Source organism: Pelodiscus sinensis, chromosome 25, assembly GCF_049634645.1.
Source record: "Pelodiscus sinensis isolate JC-2024 chromosome 25, ASM4963464v1, whole genome shotgun sequence".
In the NCBI taxonomy this organism is placed as follows: domain Eukaryota; kingdom Metazoa; phylum Chordata; order Testudines; family Trionychidae; genus Pelodiscus; species Pelodiscus sinensis.
Window position 1 is genome coordinate 23,561,079 of NC_134735.1, and position 14,623 is coordinate 23,575,701.

General features: G+C 47.0%; 1 long non-coding RNA gene across 2 annotated transcripts; it reads left to right on the forward strand.

Moving 5' to 3' along the window:
* The first annotated feature begins 375 nt into the window (after nt 1-375).
* LOC142819937 (uncharacterized) lies at nt 376-7,748 on the forward strand. Of its 2 annotated transcripts, XR_012897622.1 has the most exons (3): nt 376-838; nt 3,559-3,630; nt 5,660-7,748. It is a non-coding gene; the product is annotated as an uncharacterized LOC142819937 (long non-coding RNA). The 2 variants fall into 2 exon arrangements; XR_012897621.1 differs by lacking the exon at nt 3,559-3,630.
* The last annotated feature ends 6,875 nt before the right edge of the window (nt 7,749-14,623 follow it).

Consider the following 14,623-nt stretch of genomic DNA (forward strand, 5'->3'; position numbering starts at 1 on the left):
GCATCGCCTCCTGCACCCCAGTCCTCTGCCCTAAGTCTCAACCCCCTCCTTTACCCAAACTCCCACCCAGATCCCACACCATCTTGTTAGGCCACAGAAAATTGGGCCTAGGGCAACCTAAGACAGACCGAGAACAGTCCAGCAAAGGGTTCTGGGTAGTCCCTGAACAAAATTTGAGACATGGGTTGAGCAAGGGCATGAGATAAGCGAACAGCTGCTTTTTTGTACTTGCTGAGCTGAACAGCTTGCTTAAGAAACTGATAAGAAAACTCCCTGTCTCCTCATTGTCTGGTACTTGCTTTCTGTCTTAATAAGAAAGTTGCTAATGTATCAAGGCCACCTTGTACAGCTGGCAAGGTATGCACCCATGCTAGAAGTGTCTAACAAACAAAGGGGGGGGTTGCTTAAGTGAATAGTCGATGACGCGACAGAACTGTCTATATAACCCCACTTGCTATAGGACTCGGGGGCTGGTTCTTGGTAGAGACGGGCTGCTCTCTATTGTTGTGTGCACTCTTCAATAAAGAGCTTTGTGATTAGACCTTGCTGGTGTTGCCTGTCTCTTTGCGGTCAGACAACAAACTGATGCCATCTGGATTAGAAGTCCCTGACAAATTTGGCGACCCAGATGGGACTCGTCTGACTCTCTGGTGCGGGATCGGACTCCGAAGCAATGCAGCGTGCATCCTCCGGCTTTGAGGAGCCTTGCCCGGTGGCCTGATCCCTGCGTCGGCGATAAGGCGTTTCCTGTGAACCAGCCGAAGCCCGCAGAAATCCAGCAACGTCGACCTACCCGTTGTGTAGGATCCAGGTCTTCGGGGTTCGAGTCCCTGGACAGGTAAGCGAGCGCTTGGTATTGAGAGGTTGGGGTTAGAGTCCCTTAACCGAGGTTAGGGTTTGAGTCCCTTAACAGAGGTTGGGGTTAGAGTCCCTTAACCGTGGAAAATGGGACAAGTTGGCTTACTGCCCGGGGGACGCCCCGTTGTCCCTGATACTCAGAGATTGGAAGGGTATCTCTGGAACAACCGGTTTAGCGAAGTCAAAAATGAAGAATTTGTGTCAAATTCAATGGCCTTCTTTTACTGCCCATTTGTCCCCGACTAATGATTGGCCAGACTGCAGAACTTTCTCCGTAGAGAGGATGGGTGCCTTAAGAGATGTATTGGTCAGTCTTAGACTGGGACAAATGGAATATTTATTTGTGTGGTACAATTATAAGCCAAAAGAGAGGGAGATGGCCCTGCAGGCTGTTTGTATGAAGGAGTCTGTTAAACTTCCCCCACCCTATGCCCCGGAAGTGGTAGAAAGAACATTCCGTACCATTTTCTCTATCCATCTGCCAACCTGGGCTGATGTGAACCAACTGTTGGATACCCTCCTTACGGAAGATGAGCATCAAAAGGTTAAAGAAAAAGCTGTAGCATATCACCAGAATCAAGCTTGAGGAAGTATGCTCACCGCTGAGCCTAATTAGGATCCGATTTCGGATGGGATGCAAGGGAAAAGTTTACCTGAAGTGTTTAGCATTGTGACACGGGTGTACAATGGGAAAGAAGAGAAGAGAGAGAGAGAAAGAAGGAAGAAAAAACAGAAGGATATGAGGGATCAAGTATCGCTGTTGGCAATGGCTGTGACAGGAGGCAGAGGAGGGGGCCGCGGGTGGAGTCGCGGTAATCAGGGAGGACCTATTGGAAGGGGAAGGGGTAGAATAGCAAGAGGGCGAAGACGCAGAGGTAGTGGTGACCCTGGTCGTAATGAGTGCCACTATTGTGGTGAGGCAGGGCACTGGAAAAGAGAATGTCCTTTCAGACCAAACCCTGATTGCAAGCCTGAGGTAATGGGTCAGCTGAATCTCGAAACTCAGCGGATATGTAAGGAAGTGACAACTCCCCTTATTTCATAAGCTGCTAAGGTCTGACACTCTAGACCTGGCAGACTCTTTCTTTGGCGTGTGTAGAGTTAGTTTAGGTGGGGGTTAGTCTAAACATATCCCCCCACACTGCCGAAAGGCACCCCTGTGTACTACATGTACGTGCATAATAGTCCAAGGACTTGTAAGCATTTAACGGATTGGAAGAGGAAAAAATTAAAGCCCTGAGGGATGAAAGTAAAGCTCAGAAAAGCAAAAATCCGCCCTTCAGTGAAAGATGTAACTTACAAACTGGGCAGCGCCTCTGTGCCAAAATAATGCACACAAAAAATGAAAAAAAAAAAGATTTCTCAGTTGGCACACCCATATCAACCAAGCTTGGGGGGGAATTCGGCACAACATCACCCCCTATCCCTCTTTATGATGTATACATAGATAAAGAGGAAACACGAAAAATAACTGAAAGGAATTAGCTCTTCCCTTTGGAAACATGGGCTCCTGTAACAAACTTGCCCGATCCAAAGCAAAACACAGAGTTTTGAAATAGACTTAACAGCTTGTGGAAAGTATTCCTCCAAATTCTCAAAGAAGGAATGCCCACCGGCCATCAAGCCATATTGGCCCTAAGCATTTTAGTTAGAAACATTTACACAGAACACAATACAAGAGTAGGAAAGGCTGCCAAGCAACTTCAGGAGATTCTCAAGCCCTTGTTAGCAAATAGATAACTACAGTCTCTCCGGCTGGAATCGCAGGCAATTCAAGAATGTATCACGACGCACGAGCAGAGGCTGTCCAGAGAAAAAATAAACAGTTAAAACTTTTCCCTCACACACTGTTATAATTGGCTTGAGAGCGTGAGAGGAGGTAATCTAAAAGCCACTGTAAAGTCAACCAGTAGAAATTGAATTTGAAGATGTAATCACTAGAAGCTAAATCTGCCTTAACAAGGAGACACATTCTGCAACATAAATCTCCTTACAGAACATGGGTGAGTGATTCACCCCAGAGTCAGCAGCATAGATCAGCTGCTGCAGCATAGATGTTATGAAAACCCTATACTGATAAGTTTAAAATTAATAATAGCTGACTGCACTACTAAACATTCAGATTTACCTACTGAAAAAAAATTAGGAGGGGTAGAGCTAATTGGAAAGTCCACCCTCCTTACCAAATTAATACTAGATAAGCTTGTATCATTGAGAAAAGTCATTTAGAAAGAATAAGGAAAGTAGGACAGACATTGGAAAGTTACTAGGAATGAGAAACGTTTTCTTTGGAAGAATGAAGCATGTGATTTGAGGGTATGCGAAGGTGAGAAGTAACTCCGTGGGAGAGTAGAAAGGATTAAGCAATTGTTGTAATATGTGAAGAGAAACCTGCTTTAAAAATGACTCGTTTCTTGCAGCCTCTTTTAATCATCTAGGCAAAGAAACAATCAAGTTTAAACACTTGGCTACAGACACTTTGTTAAATCTATTATAGAGAAATAAGGAATTCTACTGAAACTTTATTGGTTAACTGCATAAAAGAATAAAATCTATATTTTGTAAATTTGTAAAACCTGCACCCTAAGAGTTAAATGTGTCTTCCTAGGAAACTAATTATTGTTTTAAAAATCCAAGCCCAGAAACTTCACTGTGTTTCTGTTCAAGGCTAAGTTGATAGCACTTTTGGCTTGCTTTCAGATCCAAGGTTGTGTGTGTCTGCAAACTGCCTGTCTGTTCTGGAAGTGGGGAGAAGAGCACTGTCCCCCATAAGTAAGCCTGTAACATTCCATGTGATTCTTTTCAGGAAAAGAAAACCTTTTTGCTTGCTAGAATAGTAACTAGCAAGCACCTTGTTCTAAAAAAAAGTTTCTGTAGCAGTAAATCATTTGAAGCTTCACATTAAAAAAAGTCTGGTCTGCAGTACAAGAGGGAAACTGAGGCATGCCACTGTTAGGAAAAGCTAGCAACTCTGAGGTAATTCAAGGGAGTGGAAGGTCACAAGTACTGATGAAGCACCCTTGTTCTCGGAAAGTTGCTGCTCACTCGCCCATAGAAGTGGTAAAGAGTTAGCTGTAACTGGTTCCCCTAGCAGATCTTAGGCAGTATTTTAAGTTATAATAGGCCACCCCGATAGAGGTAGAAATGTTTTCTTTGTCTTTCAGATCATTAAAAAGCACTAATATCAGCTGAAAAGTTAATTGAAGAAAAAAAAACATGGTTCTGTGTCATGACATAAGTTTATGTTCTGTGTTCTATCCACATTTGTCTAGTGTGTCTTAATTGTGATATATGTATTTCAAGCATTGTTGTGTGTACAATATTGTTGTTTTAATGAAAGAATAATTTAAGTCCCTTGAATAATCTTAACTTTATGCTTTATACAGATAAGTTTTTGCCGTTATAAATCTAGTGAGGTTTTAGCAGCAAGATATGTAGTTTGTACTGTCTGGAATGTAGCGGAATCTGCTCCTGTACCTGCTGTTTTTTCCCCTTCTCTCCTACGATCGCCAGCTCCTTTGCCACCTCTTTCGGAACTGGCCCTCCTGTAAGACCAAGCCCCAGAATCGGGAAAGCAAGGGTATGTCTACACTACCCTCCTAGTTTGAACTAGGAGGGTAATGTAAGCATACCGCACTTGCAAATGAAGCCCGGGATTTGAATTTCCCGGGCTTCATTTGCATAAACCGGGCACCACAATTTTAAATCCCGGCTCATTCGAACCCCGTGACGCGCGGCTACACGCGGCACGGACTAGGTAGTTCGGACTAGGAAGCCTAGTCCGAACTACCTAGTCTGTGCCGCGTGTAGCTGTACGGCACGGGGTTCGAACGAGCCGGGATTTAAAAATGGCGGCGCCCGGCTTATGCAAATGAAGCCCGGGAAATTCAAATCCCGGGCTTCATTTGCAAGTGCGGTATGCTTACATTACCCTCCTAGTTCAAACTAGGAGGGTAGTGTAGACATACCCCAGGAGTGGAGACTGGCAGGGTGCACCTTGCACCCAGACCACTACTGGTGCAGCTCTGATGGCCACATTGTTGCCCCAGTGGTCTTGTTACCTCACCTTGCCTCCGTGATCCATGGATTGTCGCACATTGGCAAAGGTAAAACAAAATTAGTTTGCTCCCAAATTCTCCCAAGCAGCCAAAAATTACTGTCTGGCTTGCCATGTCTGCCAAGCCCACAACATGGGTAAACCTGTAAAGACAGTTCTGGCAACCAGACCTCCACCTTTGGGACCATTTGTGAATTTACAAATGGACCTTATTCAATTGCCTAAATGTCAATCCTTTGGATATGTGCTAGTTATTGTTTGCTTGTTTTTTTGATGAGTAGAAGCTTATTCCTGCAGGAAAACTAATGCCATCACAGTGGCAAAGAAACTTCTAAATCATTACATTCCATCACGGGGAATACACCTTGTGATCTTCAGTGATAGAGGTACCCACTTTACTAGACAAATTATTCAAAACTAGCAAAGTACTACTCTATCAGACAAGCACTGCACTGTGTGTGACACCCGGAGAGTGCAGAAGCAGTAAAAAGATGAAACAGGATTTTAGAGAACAAACTTGCTAAAATATGTGAGGACTCTGGCTTAACATGGGTAGAAGCACTCCCGATTGCCCTAATGAGCATGAGAGCCACTCCTAATTGGAAAACTGGACTCAGTCCACATGAAATTGCATGTGGCCGACCTATGAGATTGTTAAGCAGCCCAGAAATTAACCTGGCTGATGCCACACTTGTTAAAGGAAGCATAGTCAAGTATTGACAGGAACTTATGAGGTGTGTACAGTCTTATCATTCACAGGTTAAAAATGCCTTCCAGGAGGCTCCGACTGAGCCGTGCCATAAACTACAACCAGGAGATTGTGTTTCCATGAAAGTTCATCATTGGAAAACTGCCCTGGAACCCAGGTGGAAGGGTCCCTACCAGGTCCTTCTGACCACCATACTGCTGTAAAGTACGAGGAATCGCCCACCTAGATTCATGCCTCCCGCTGCAAACTGGTTCCAGTGCCTAAATAGGTTGGCCCCAACAAGGAGCACCGCAGACCTGGTACCAAAAACCCAGGTCCAGAAGTAGACGGGGATAAGCGCAGGCCTGGTACCGGCAATCCAGGCCCAGAAGCAGATGACGTCGGACTTCAAGGGAGCCATGCATGTTCACCCCACCACGAATCGGGTGAACCAGAAGCAGATGACATCTATGCCCGAGGCAAATGAACTGCTACCCCCTTAGGCAACCTGAAGCTTCGCCTTCAACTGAGATAGCCTTAAATTAGTGGTGTCCTTTCCTGGAAAGATAGCCTCATTTCCTTGCCTAGGTTCTTAGGTTTACAATCGGTTTATTATTTGTCGTCTTTCTTTTTCAGTGGTATGGAATGTAACAGTTTCAGGCTCACATTAGAAGAGCCCCCCCTTGAATAATGATAATAAGTGAAAAGAAAATTCATATATCCATGCCACTGTAGTTATAGCTAAAGCTTTACACTGATCCAAGTGTTGGTTATGTGGTTGAAACTCCCTGTCAGCTTCCCAATCTTCATACCCTACTACAGCGATAGGTGAAGCAAACTACAAAGTCCTGAAGAACAGCCAGCATAAGGCTGGACAAACAATACATGCTAAACTTATGCTTAATTTTGTTTTTAATACCTAGCAGTTACAATTTATATGGTTCAAATGTGTTTATGCTTTTAATGAACCAAGTTTCCTAAAAATGTAATTCCACAGGTTGCTGGATATATGCTCTCAGTCCTGTACATTCAAAAGGAGGTATCCCAATGATTCCAGTCCCACTAAACAACACTCAAATGAATGGCACACTGTTTAGTGAACTAAAGCCAAATAATACTTAGCAGGATAAAAAGTTTACTAATCCAGAGTATATCCGCCTAGCCCTGACCCCAATTGGAGAGTACTGCTGAACATGTAATGGTTCCAGAGCCAGGGTAGAAAAAGCCAAAACCGGATGGCCCTAAACTACGTCCTAGCAAGTAAAAGCAGGGTCTGTGCCTTAGTGGGAAAAGAATGCTGTGTGTATATTTCTGACACCAGCAAAGAAGTAAAGGAAGATGCCTCAGAAATTAAAAGAACTGTGGAAAGCCTAAGACAGGAAAAAAACTGGACCCTCTGGGGTTAGTGAGAAAGCTGATCTGAACATGTGGAAACTTGGATTTTGCATGGAATAGTTCTAGTATTCGTTATATTCTTTTGTGCTTATTGCTGTTTCTTGTTAATTAAATGCTGTATTTCTTGTATTTAAAAAAAACACAAGACAGACCTTTACCAAAAGGAATGTGAAACTCATGATGTTAAAATATAGTGAACAAGGTTCTGATCAGCGCGCCACGCAGTACCGCAAGGTTGTCTCAAGAGTCCCTTTGTGGTACTCTAGGGATAAAGGGGGGACTGTTAGGCCACAGAAAATTGGGCCTGGGGCGGTTATGGTAAGACAGACCGAGAAGAGTCCAGCAAAGGGTTCTGGGTAGTCCCTGAACAAAATTTGAGACATGGGTTGAGCAAGGGCATGAGATAAGCGAACAGCTGCATTTTTGTACTTGCTGAGCTGAACAGCTTGCTTAAGAAACTGATAAGAAAACTCCCTGTCTCCTCATTGTCTGGTACTTGCTTTCTGTCTTAATAAGAAAGTTGCTAATGTATCAAGGCCACCTTGTACAGCTGGCAATGTATGCACCCATGCTAGAAGTGTCTAACTAACAAAGGGGGGATGGGTTGCTTAAGTGAATAGTCGATGATGCGACGGAACTGTCTATATAACCCCACTTACTATAGGAATCGGGGGCTGGTTCTTGGTAGAGACGGGCTGCTCTCTATTGTTGTGTGCACTCTTCAATAAAGAGCTTTGTGATTAGACCTTGCTGGTGTTGCCTGTCTCTTTGCGGTCAGACAACGAACTGAAGCCGTCTGGGTTAGAAGTCCCCGACAATCTTCTGCACCCAATCCCTTACCCACTGATGCGCAAACTTTTTTTATTCATGACTCCCGGGAAAATTTTGTTAAGCAAAAAAAGAAACCCGCCAGGCCACTGAAATGCAGTCTTGGCCCCTTTAATTGCCAGGACACGCCCCTGCAACTCCCCCAGCCACGTGACCATTGGGCATCAAGCTGGGAAAAGCAGAAAATGATGAGGTTCAACAAGGACAAGTGCAGAGTCCTCCATTTGGGACGGAAAAATCCCAAGCATTCTTACAGGCTGGGGACCAACCAGTTATGTAGTAGTTCTGCAGAAAAGGACCTGGGGGTTACAGTGGATGAGAAGCTGGATATGAGTCAACAGTGTGCCCTTGTAGCCAAGAAGGCTAATGGCATATTAGGTTGCATTAAGAGGAGCATTGCCAGCAGATCCAGAGATGTGATTATTCCCTTTTATTTGGCTCTGGTGAGGCCACATCTGGAGTATTGTGCCTAGTTCTGGGGCCCCCCCCCCACTACAAAAAGGATGTGGACACATTAGAGAGGGTCCAGTGGAGGGCAACCAAAATGATTAGGGGGCTGGAGCATATGACCTACTAGGAGAGGCAGAAGGAGTTGGGTCTGTTTAGTCTGCAGAAGCAAAGAGTGAGGGGGGATTTGATATCAGCCTTCAACTTCCTGAAGGGAGGTTCAAAAGAGGCTGGAGAAAGGCTGTTCTCAGTTATGACGGATGGCAGAACAAGGAACAATGGTCTCAAGTTGCGGTGGGAGAGGTCCAGGGTGGATATTAGGAAAAACTATTTCACTAGGAGAGTGGTGAAGCACTGGAATGGGTTACCTAGGGAAGTAGTGGAGTCTCTATCCCTAGAGATTTTTAAGTCTCGGCTTGACAAAGCCCTGGCTGGGTTGATTTAGTTGGGATTGGGCCTGCCTAGGGCAGGGGGCTGGACTTGATGACCTTCTGAGGTCTCTTCCAGCTCTATGGTTCTATAATTCTATGAAAATACCGGCCAGCCAGATCACAGAGCTGCGACCCCCCCCCCAGGAATACAGCCGCAACTCCCATGGGTTGCGCACTACTGCCTTACCTCATGCTCCCTTCTGCACCCAACCTCAATCCCAGACCCCGCACCTCCTCCATTAATATGGAAGAGTGCGGCCCTTGACCACTTATACAATTCTTAGACTGGTCCCCCCATCAACAATTACAGATCACCCTTGGTCTGGTGGATTACGGCAGCAGGCAGATATATCTAGACTCTAGCTATGAACATCAGGATGGCCATATTTGGTCAGATCAATGATCCATCTAGCCCACTATCCTGTCTTTTGGGGGTGGTGAATGCCGGGTGGTGAATGCCAGGTGCTTCAGAAGGAATGACAAGAAGAGGTAATCATCAAGTGGTGCTACCAGACCATTTGTTTTTATCCAGGCTAGGGAGGTAATAGTGTAGTCAATTAACTAATAGGCAAAAGCTTATACATATAGGCTACGTCTACACTGGCCCCTTTTCCGGAAGAGGCATGTAAATTTCATGAGTCGTAGTAGGGAAATGCGCGGGGGATTTAAATATCCCCCGCGGCATTTAAATAAAAATGTCCGCCGCTTTTTTCCGGCTTTTAAAAAAGCCGGAAAAGAGCGTCTACACTGGCCCCGATCCTCCGGAAAAAGTGCCCTTTTCCGGAGGATCTTATTCCTACTTTGAAAAGGGGCCAGTGTAGACGTAGCCATAGGCTGTGTCTAGACTGGCCTGTTTTTCTGGAAAATCAGCCGCTTTTCCGGAAAAACTTGCCAGCTGTCTACACTGGCCGCTTGAATTTCCGCAAAAGCACTGACTTCCTACAGTAAGAAAGCAGTGCTTCTTGAGGAAATACTATGCTGCTCCCGGTCAGGCAAAAGTCCCTTTTGCACAAAACTTTTGCGCAGAAGGGCCAGTGTAGACAGCTGAGATTTGTTTTTCGCAAAAAAGCCCCGATCGCGAAAATGGCGATCGTGGCTTTTTTGCAGAAAAGCGCGTCTAGATTGGCCACAGATGCTTTTGCGCAAAAAGCGCTTTTGCGGAAAAGCATCCGTGCCAATCTAGATGCTCTGTTCCGAAAATGTGGGGGGAGCTCGAGGAAGGGGGTGCGGGAAGCAGCGCTGGAGGGGGGGAGTGCGGGGTTCAGCCACTGGCCGCAGCTGGAGTCCAACAGGCTGCGCCCCCAGCAGGCACTCCCTCTAATTGCTAGTAGAAGCAGGGCAGGGGCGGAGGGAGTGACTGGGGGGGCCACTCCTCCTGCCCAGCTTCTGCATGCAACCAGAGGCTCCCAGCTGCGGGGCGGGGCTGCGATTGGCGCTGGGTGCCTCTGGTTGTGTGCAGAAACTGGGAGGGGGACCAGCCACTGCCACCTCGTCCCGCCCTGCCCCATCCCGCCCGACTTTTCCACACGACCACAGGGCTCCCAGCGCCACTCGCGGCCCGCCTCCCAGTCGCTCCCCTGCCCCTGCCAGGCTTCCGTTCGGAAATTCAGAAAATGCCCTGTATTTTCTGAATTTTTCTACTGGATGGAGGGCGCAAATACCAGACTTTCCAGTAGAAAACCGGACACCTGGCAACCCTAATCACAATTGAGTGGTTGATCAGGAAGGCATGACCAATTGATCACGAGGCATTTGGGCCCCCCCCATTTCCTCCCATCCCCAAGAAGTGGGACATCCTTCCCCTGTGGAGGGGAGAGGCGGTAGGAGTCCCTGGAGGAGGCATGCGCTGGGACGTCCCTCCTCGGTGGGGTGGGGTGGGGTGGGATGGGAGGGGGTAAGAGTCCCTGGAGGAGGAGCGCATGGACTTCCCTTCTCTAGGGGGAAGGGAGGGAGTAGAAGTCATGGGAGGAAGCATGGGGACTCCTTGTTCCCTGACCCCACCAACACCCTGTTCCCTGCCCAACACCCTGTCCCCTGCCACAGCACCCTGTCCCAGCATCCAGTGGCACCTGTCCCCACCAGCACCCTGTCCCCTCCAACACCATGTCCCCTGCTGCAGCACCCATTAGCATGCTGTCTCCTACCACAGCACCCTGACCCAGCACCCACTGGCACTTGTACCCTGCCTCCACTAGCACCCTTCCCCAGTACCATGTCCCCTGCTCCCACCCGCACAGTTGGGGCCACATTAGTGAGGCTTGGGGGGTTTTGGAAGAGGTTTTTTTTTTTTTGCATCTCACTTGTGTGGCCCCCACTGAATTTTCTGTGGGTCAGTGACCCCCTGACTCAAAACAGGTTCGTCACCCTTATCATAAAGACAATGCTGAAACTTTTTGGCTACATCTACACTGCGGGCTTCTTCTGCAAGAACGCCTATGCTTGTACAAAAACTTGCAGAGTGTCTATACTGCACGCACATTCTTGCGCAAATAAATTTACAGTAAAGCATCGGAACAGAGGGCTTCTGCTCTCTTGGAATTCACACCTCCAGATCAGCTGCTAGAAGTGGGCCTCATCCTCCTTGATTGGATCCACCTCCTCATCTCCAGCCTGATCCTGGCCTGCATATTTATTCCTGCCTCTGGAAATTTCCACTATATGCATCTGACAAAGTGGGTCTTTGCCCACGAAAGCTTATGCTCCAACACTTCAGTTAGTCTATAAGGTGCCACAGGACTCCTCGTCGCCTCTGATCCTTGTTTCCCGACCCTCCCCCCTCCTTCTTCTGCTCCCTTCTCCCCTATTTATTTTGAGTCTGTACATCCTAAACTCAAAACTCTGGTCTTCTGAAGAAGTGGGCTGTACCCACGAAAGCTCATGATAACCATGTTTTGTTAGTCTATAAAGTGCTACTAGACCATTTATTGTTTTTTACGTTTAGTGTGTACAGGATAACTCAGCTACCCCCTGAAGCTTCTGAATGTACTCAGATATGAAACTGCTAAACTACTGTAGTTTATATAAGGTGCCACAGGACTTCTTGTTGTTAAGACTAACACATTTATTTGGACATAAGTTTTCATGGGCTGGAGCACGCTTCATCACATGATATATAACCTATCACTTCAATCTGCCTGTGCCAGATGACTGGCAAAAAAGCAAATGTAACACTGATTTTTTAAAAGACCCCAAAACCGATTGTGGCAGTCATATCCCAGTAAGCCTAACTTCAGTACCAAGCAAATTGGTTGAAAGTACGATAAACAATAATATAACTGAACATATTGATGAACATGGTATGTTGGGGGACGATCAATACAGCTTTTATAAAGAGTAATAGTGCCACACCACTCTAACGTTCTTGGAGGACGAAGCATTTGGAGAAAGGTGATCCCGAAGTCTTTTAAGCAAAAGTAATTAGACATAGGATAAGAGGGAAGGTCCTGTCATGGATTAGTAATGCTAAAAGACAGGAGAGAAAGGGTGAGACTAAAATGGTTAGTTTTCACAATGAAATGGGTCCCTAAGGATCTGTACTGTGACCAGTGCCGGTCAAAATATTCAGAAATGATCTGGAACAAGTGTGGGAACAAACTTTGCAGATACAGCACTACTCAAAATAGTTAAGTCAAAGGCAGACAGTGAAGTTACAAAGAGATATTACAAAACTGGAAAACAAAATGGCAGATGAAATTCTATGTTGACAAATGCAAACTGGAACACGTAACCTCCAACAAATAATAGGATCTAAATCACTTTATATATTAAAGAGAGTTTTTCCTACAGGGCGACAGTGTGACATCATCACATCACTATGTCGCCTCTCCCCGCAGCCTGAGTGTCCCCAGGAGGGGAAGAGGCGGCCATGGCTCAGGGTTCTACTCCCACAACCTTGAGCTCCCTGCTCAGAAGGAGGATCAGGGGGCACCAGCAGCAGCTCCTCACTGTGCTGGGGGGCCTGACACTCTGGGACCCAGCGGGGAACCGCTGCCTCTGGCTGCTCGGGCCAGGCACACTGGGGCTGCCACTTGCCTGGAGCTCTCCCTGCCAGCACCAGCTTTCTGTGGAGGAGTGGGGAGAGGAGAAACCCTGAGGCAGCTTGTAGAGAAGCATGCTCAGCAGAGGGGAGGAGGCCCTTGGCCCTCCCCACAGTAGTACAAGCACTCTTTTCCACAAGCTGCCTCTGACTTGGAGCCTTGGGGTTTTCTCCTCTCCCCACTCTCCCACAGGAAGCCAGGGCTGTCATGTTAATCTTGTGGGGAGGAGGAGGTAGAATGACATGATGATATCACTTGATTGCCCTGCAGGAAAAACCTTTTTTAATATATAGTGTTAGATCCCATAATTCGTTGGAGGCTGTGTGTTCTGGTTTGCATTTGTCAACGTTGAATTTCATCTGCCATTTTGTTGCCCAGTCATCCAGTTTTGTGATCTCTCTTTGTAACTTCACTGGCTGCCTTTGACTTAACTATTTTGAGTAGTTTTGAGCAAATTTTGTTCCCACACTTGTTCCAAATCATTTCTGAATATGTTGAACAGTACTGGTCGCAGTAGTTTCCCGCTGGGTCCCAGAGAATTAGGGCCCTCAGCGCAGTAAGGAGCCGTTACTGCTGCCCCCTGGCTCAGCCCCGGGGGCCAAGAGGCTGGCTGCAGCCCAGGAAGGAAGGAATGCGGGAGTGTGGGGGGAGAAGAGGCCAGGGCTAGCTGCGGCTGCAGGGGGGATGAGAGGCCAGGGGGAAAATGGGGGGGATGAGAGGCTAGGGCTGGCTGGGGCCCCCCAAGAGGCCAGGAATTGGAGGGGCTGGGAGGAGAAGGCTGGGGAGGGGAAATAGGTCAGGGCTGTAACCAGGGCCCTCCCCAGCGGCTGGGTCTGGTGTGGCCCCAGCCTTCCCCTCTCCCAGGTGGTTGGGGGTGCTGAGAGGCCAGGACTGGTGTGGCCACCCAGGGGACAGCCAGACTTGCTTACCCCCAAAATAGGGAGATTAGCAAACACAGCCAGCCGGGACACTACCCCCTAGTTAACTATTACCACTACAGAAAGAGACCTTGGAGTCATGTTGGATAATTCTTTTGAAATAATGTGCAACAGTCAAAAAAGCTAACCAAGTTAGGATACATTAGAATAGGGACAGATACAAAACAGAAAATATCTTATTGCCACTATATTAATCCATGACACGATCATACCTTGAAGTGCGCAGTTCTGGTCATCTCTAGGGATATTAAAATGTTTATTTTTACAAACGTGCACCTGCTGCAATTTTCATCACTTACATGTTTACATGCAGCTGGCAGAGGGAGGCAGGAGCCAGTGCTCATGGAGAGCTGGCTTGGCTTAAAAGCCGGCTCCCCACACATACTGGCCCCTCCTGCATTGCTGCCTCTGTATCAGAGGGAGTGGGGAGGCAAATGAGCCCAGAATCATCAGTTAGCCTCGTACTCTGGTATACATTCTGTTACTACCAGCTCTGTGAATCCAGGCCTGCTCACACCCAAATTCATCATTATCAGACCAATTCTAGTAATGGATCCTATTGACATCCAAAATACTGAAACTACCTAGTTGCATTGTGAGCTCCTTCAAGGAACATCACCCATAGCCAGGTGTGATCAGTCTCTATTGTCTCTCTTCTGTTTACCCATAAACAAATCCAGTGTTCTCCTTGAACTATTGTCCTGTCCCTATAAAAATGCCTACCCTTGCCCAAGAAAAACTGTTCTAATACCTGGATTTAAATTACATCAGATCCATTGAGACGTCTTCATCTCCTGTCTGATCATGCTGGGGGCTCTGCTCTGCTTGTCTCCTGCCTTCCAGATTCCTGGCTACCATCACCATCTGGGAACAGTGATCAAAGCAAGCTCCACGGAGTGGTGAGTTCTCTCTTCCCCTGCCCCCCACTAGCTCTCTCTAAGCAT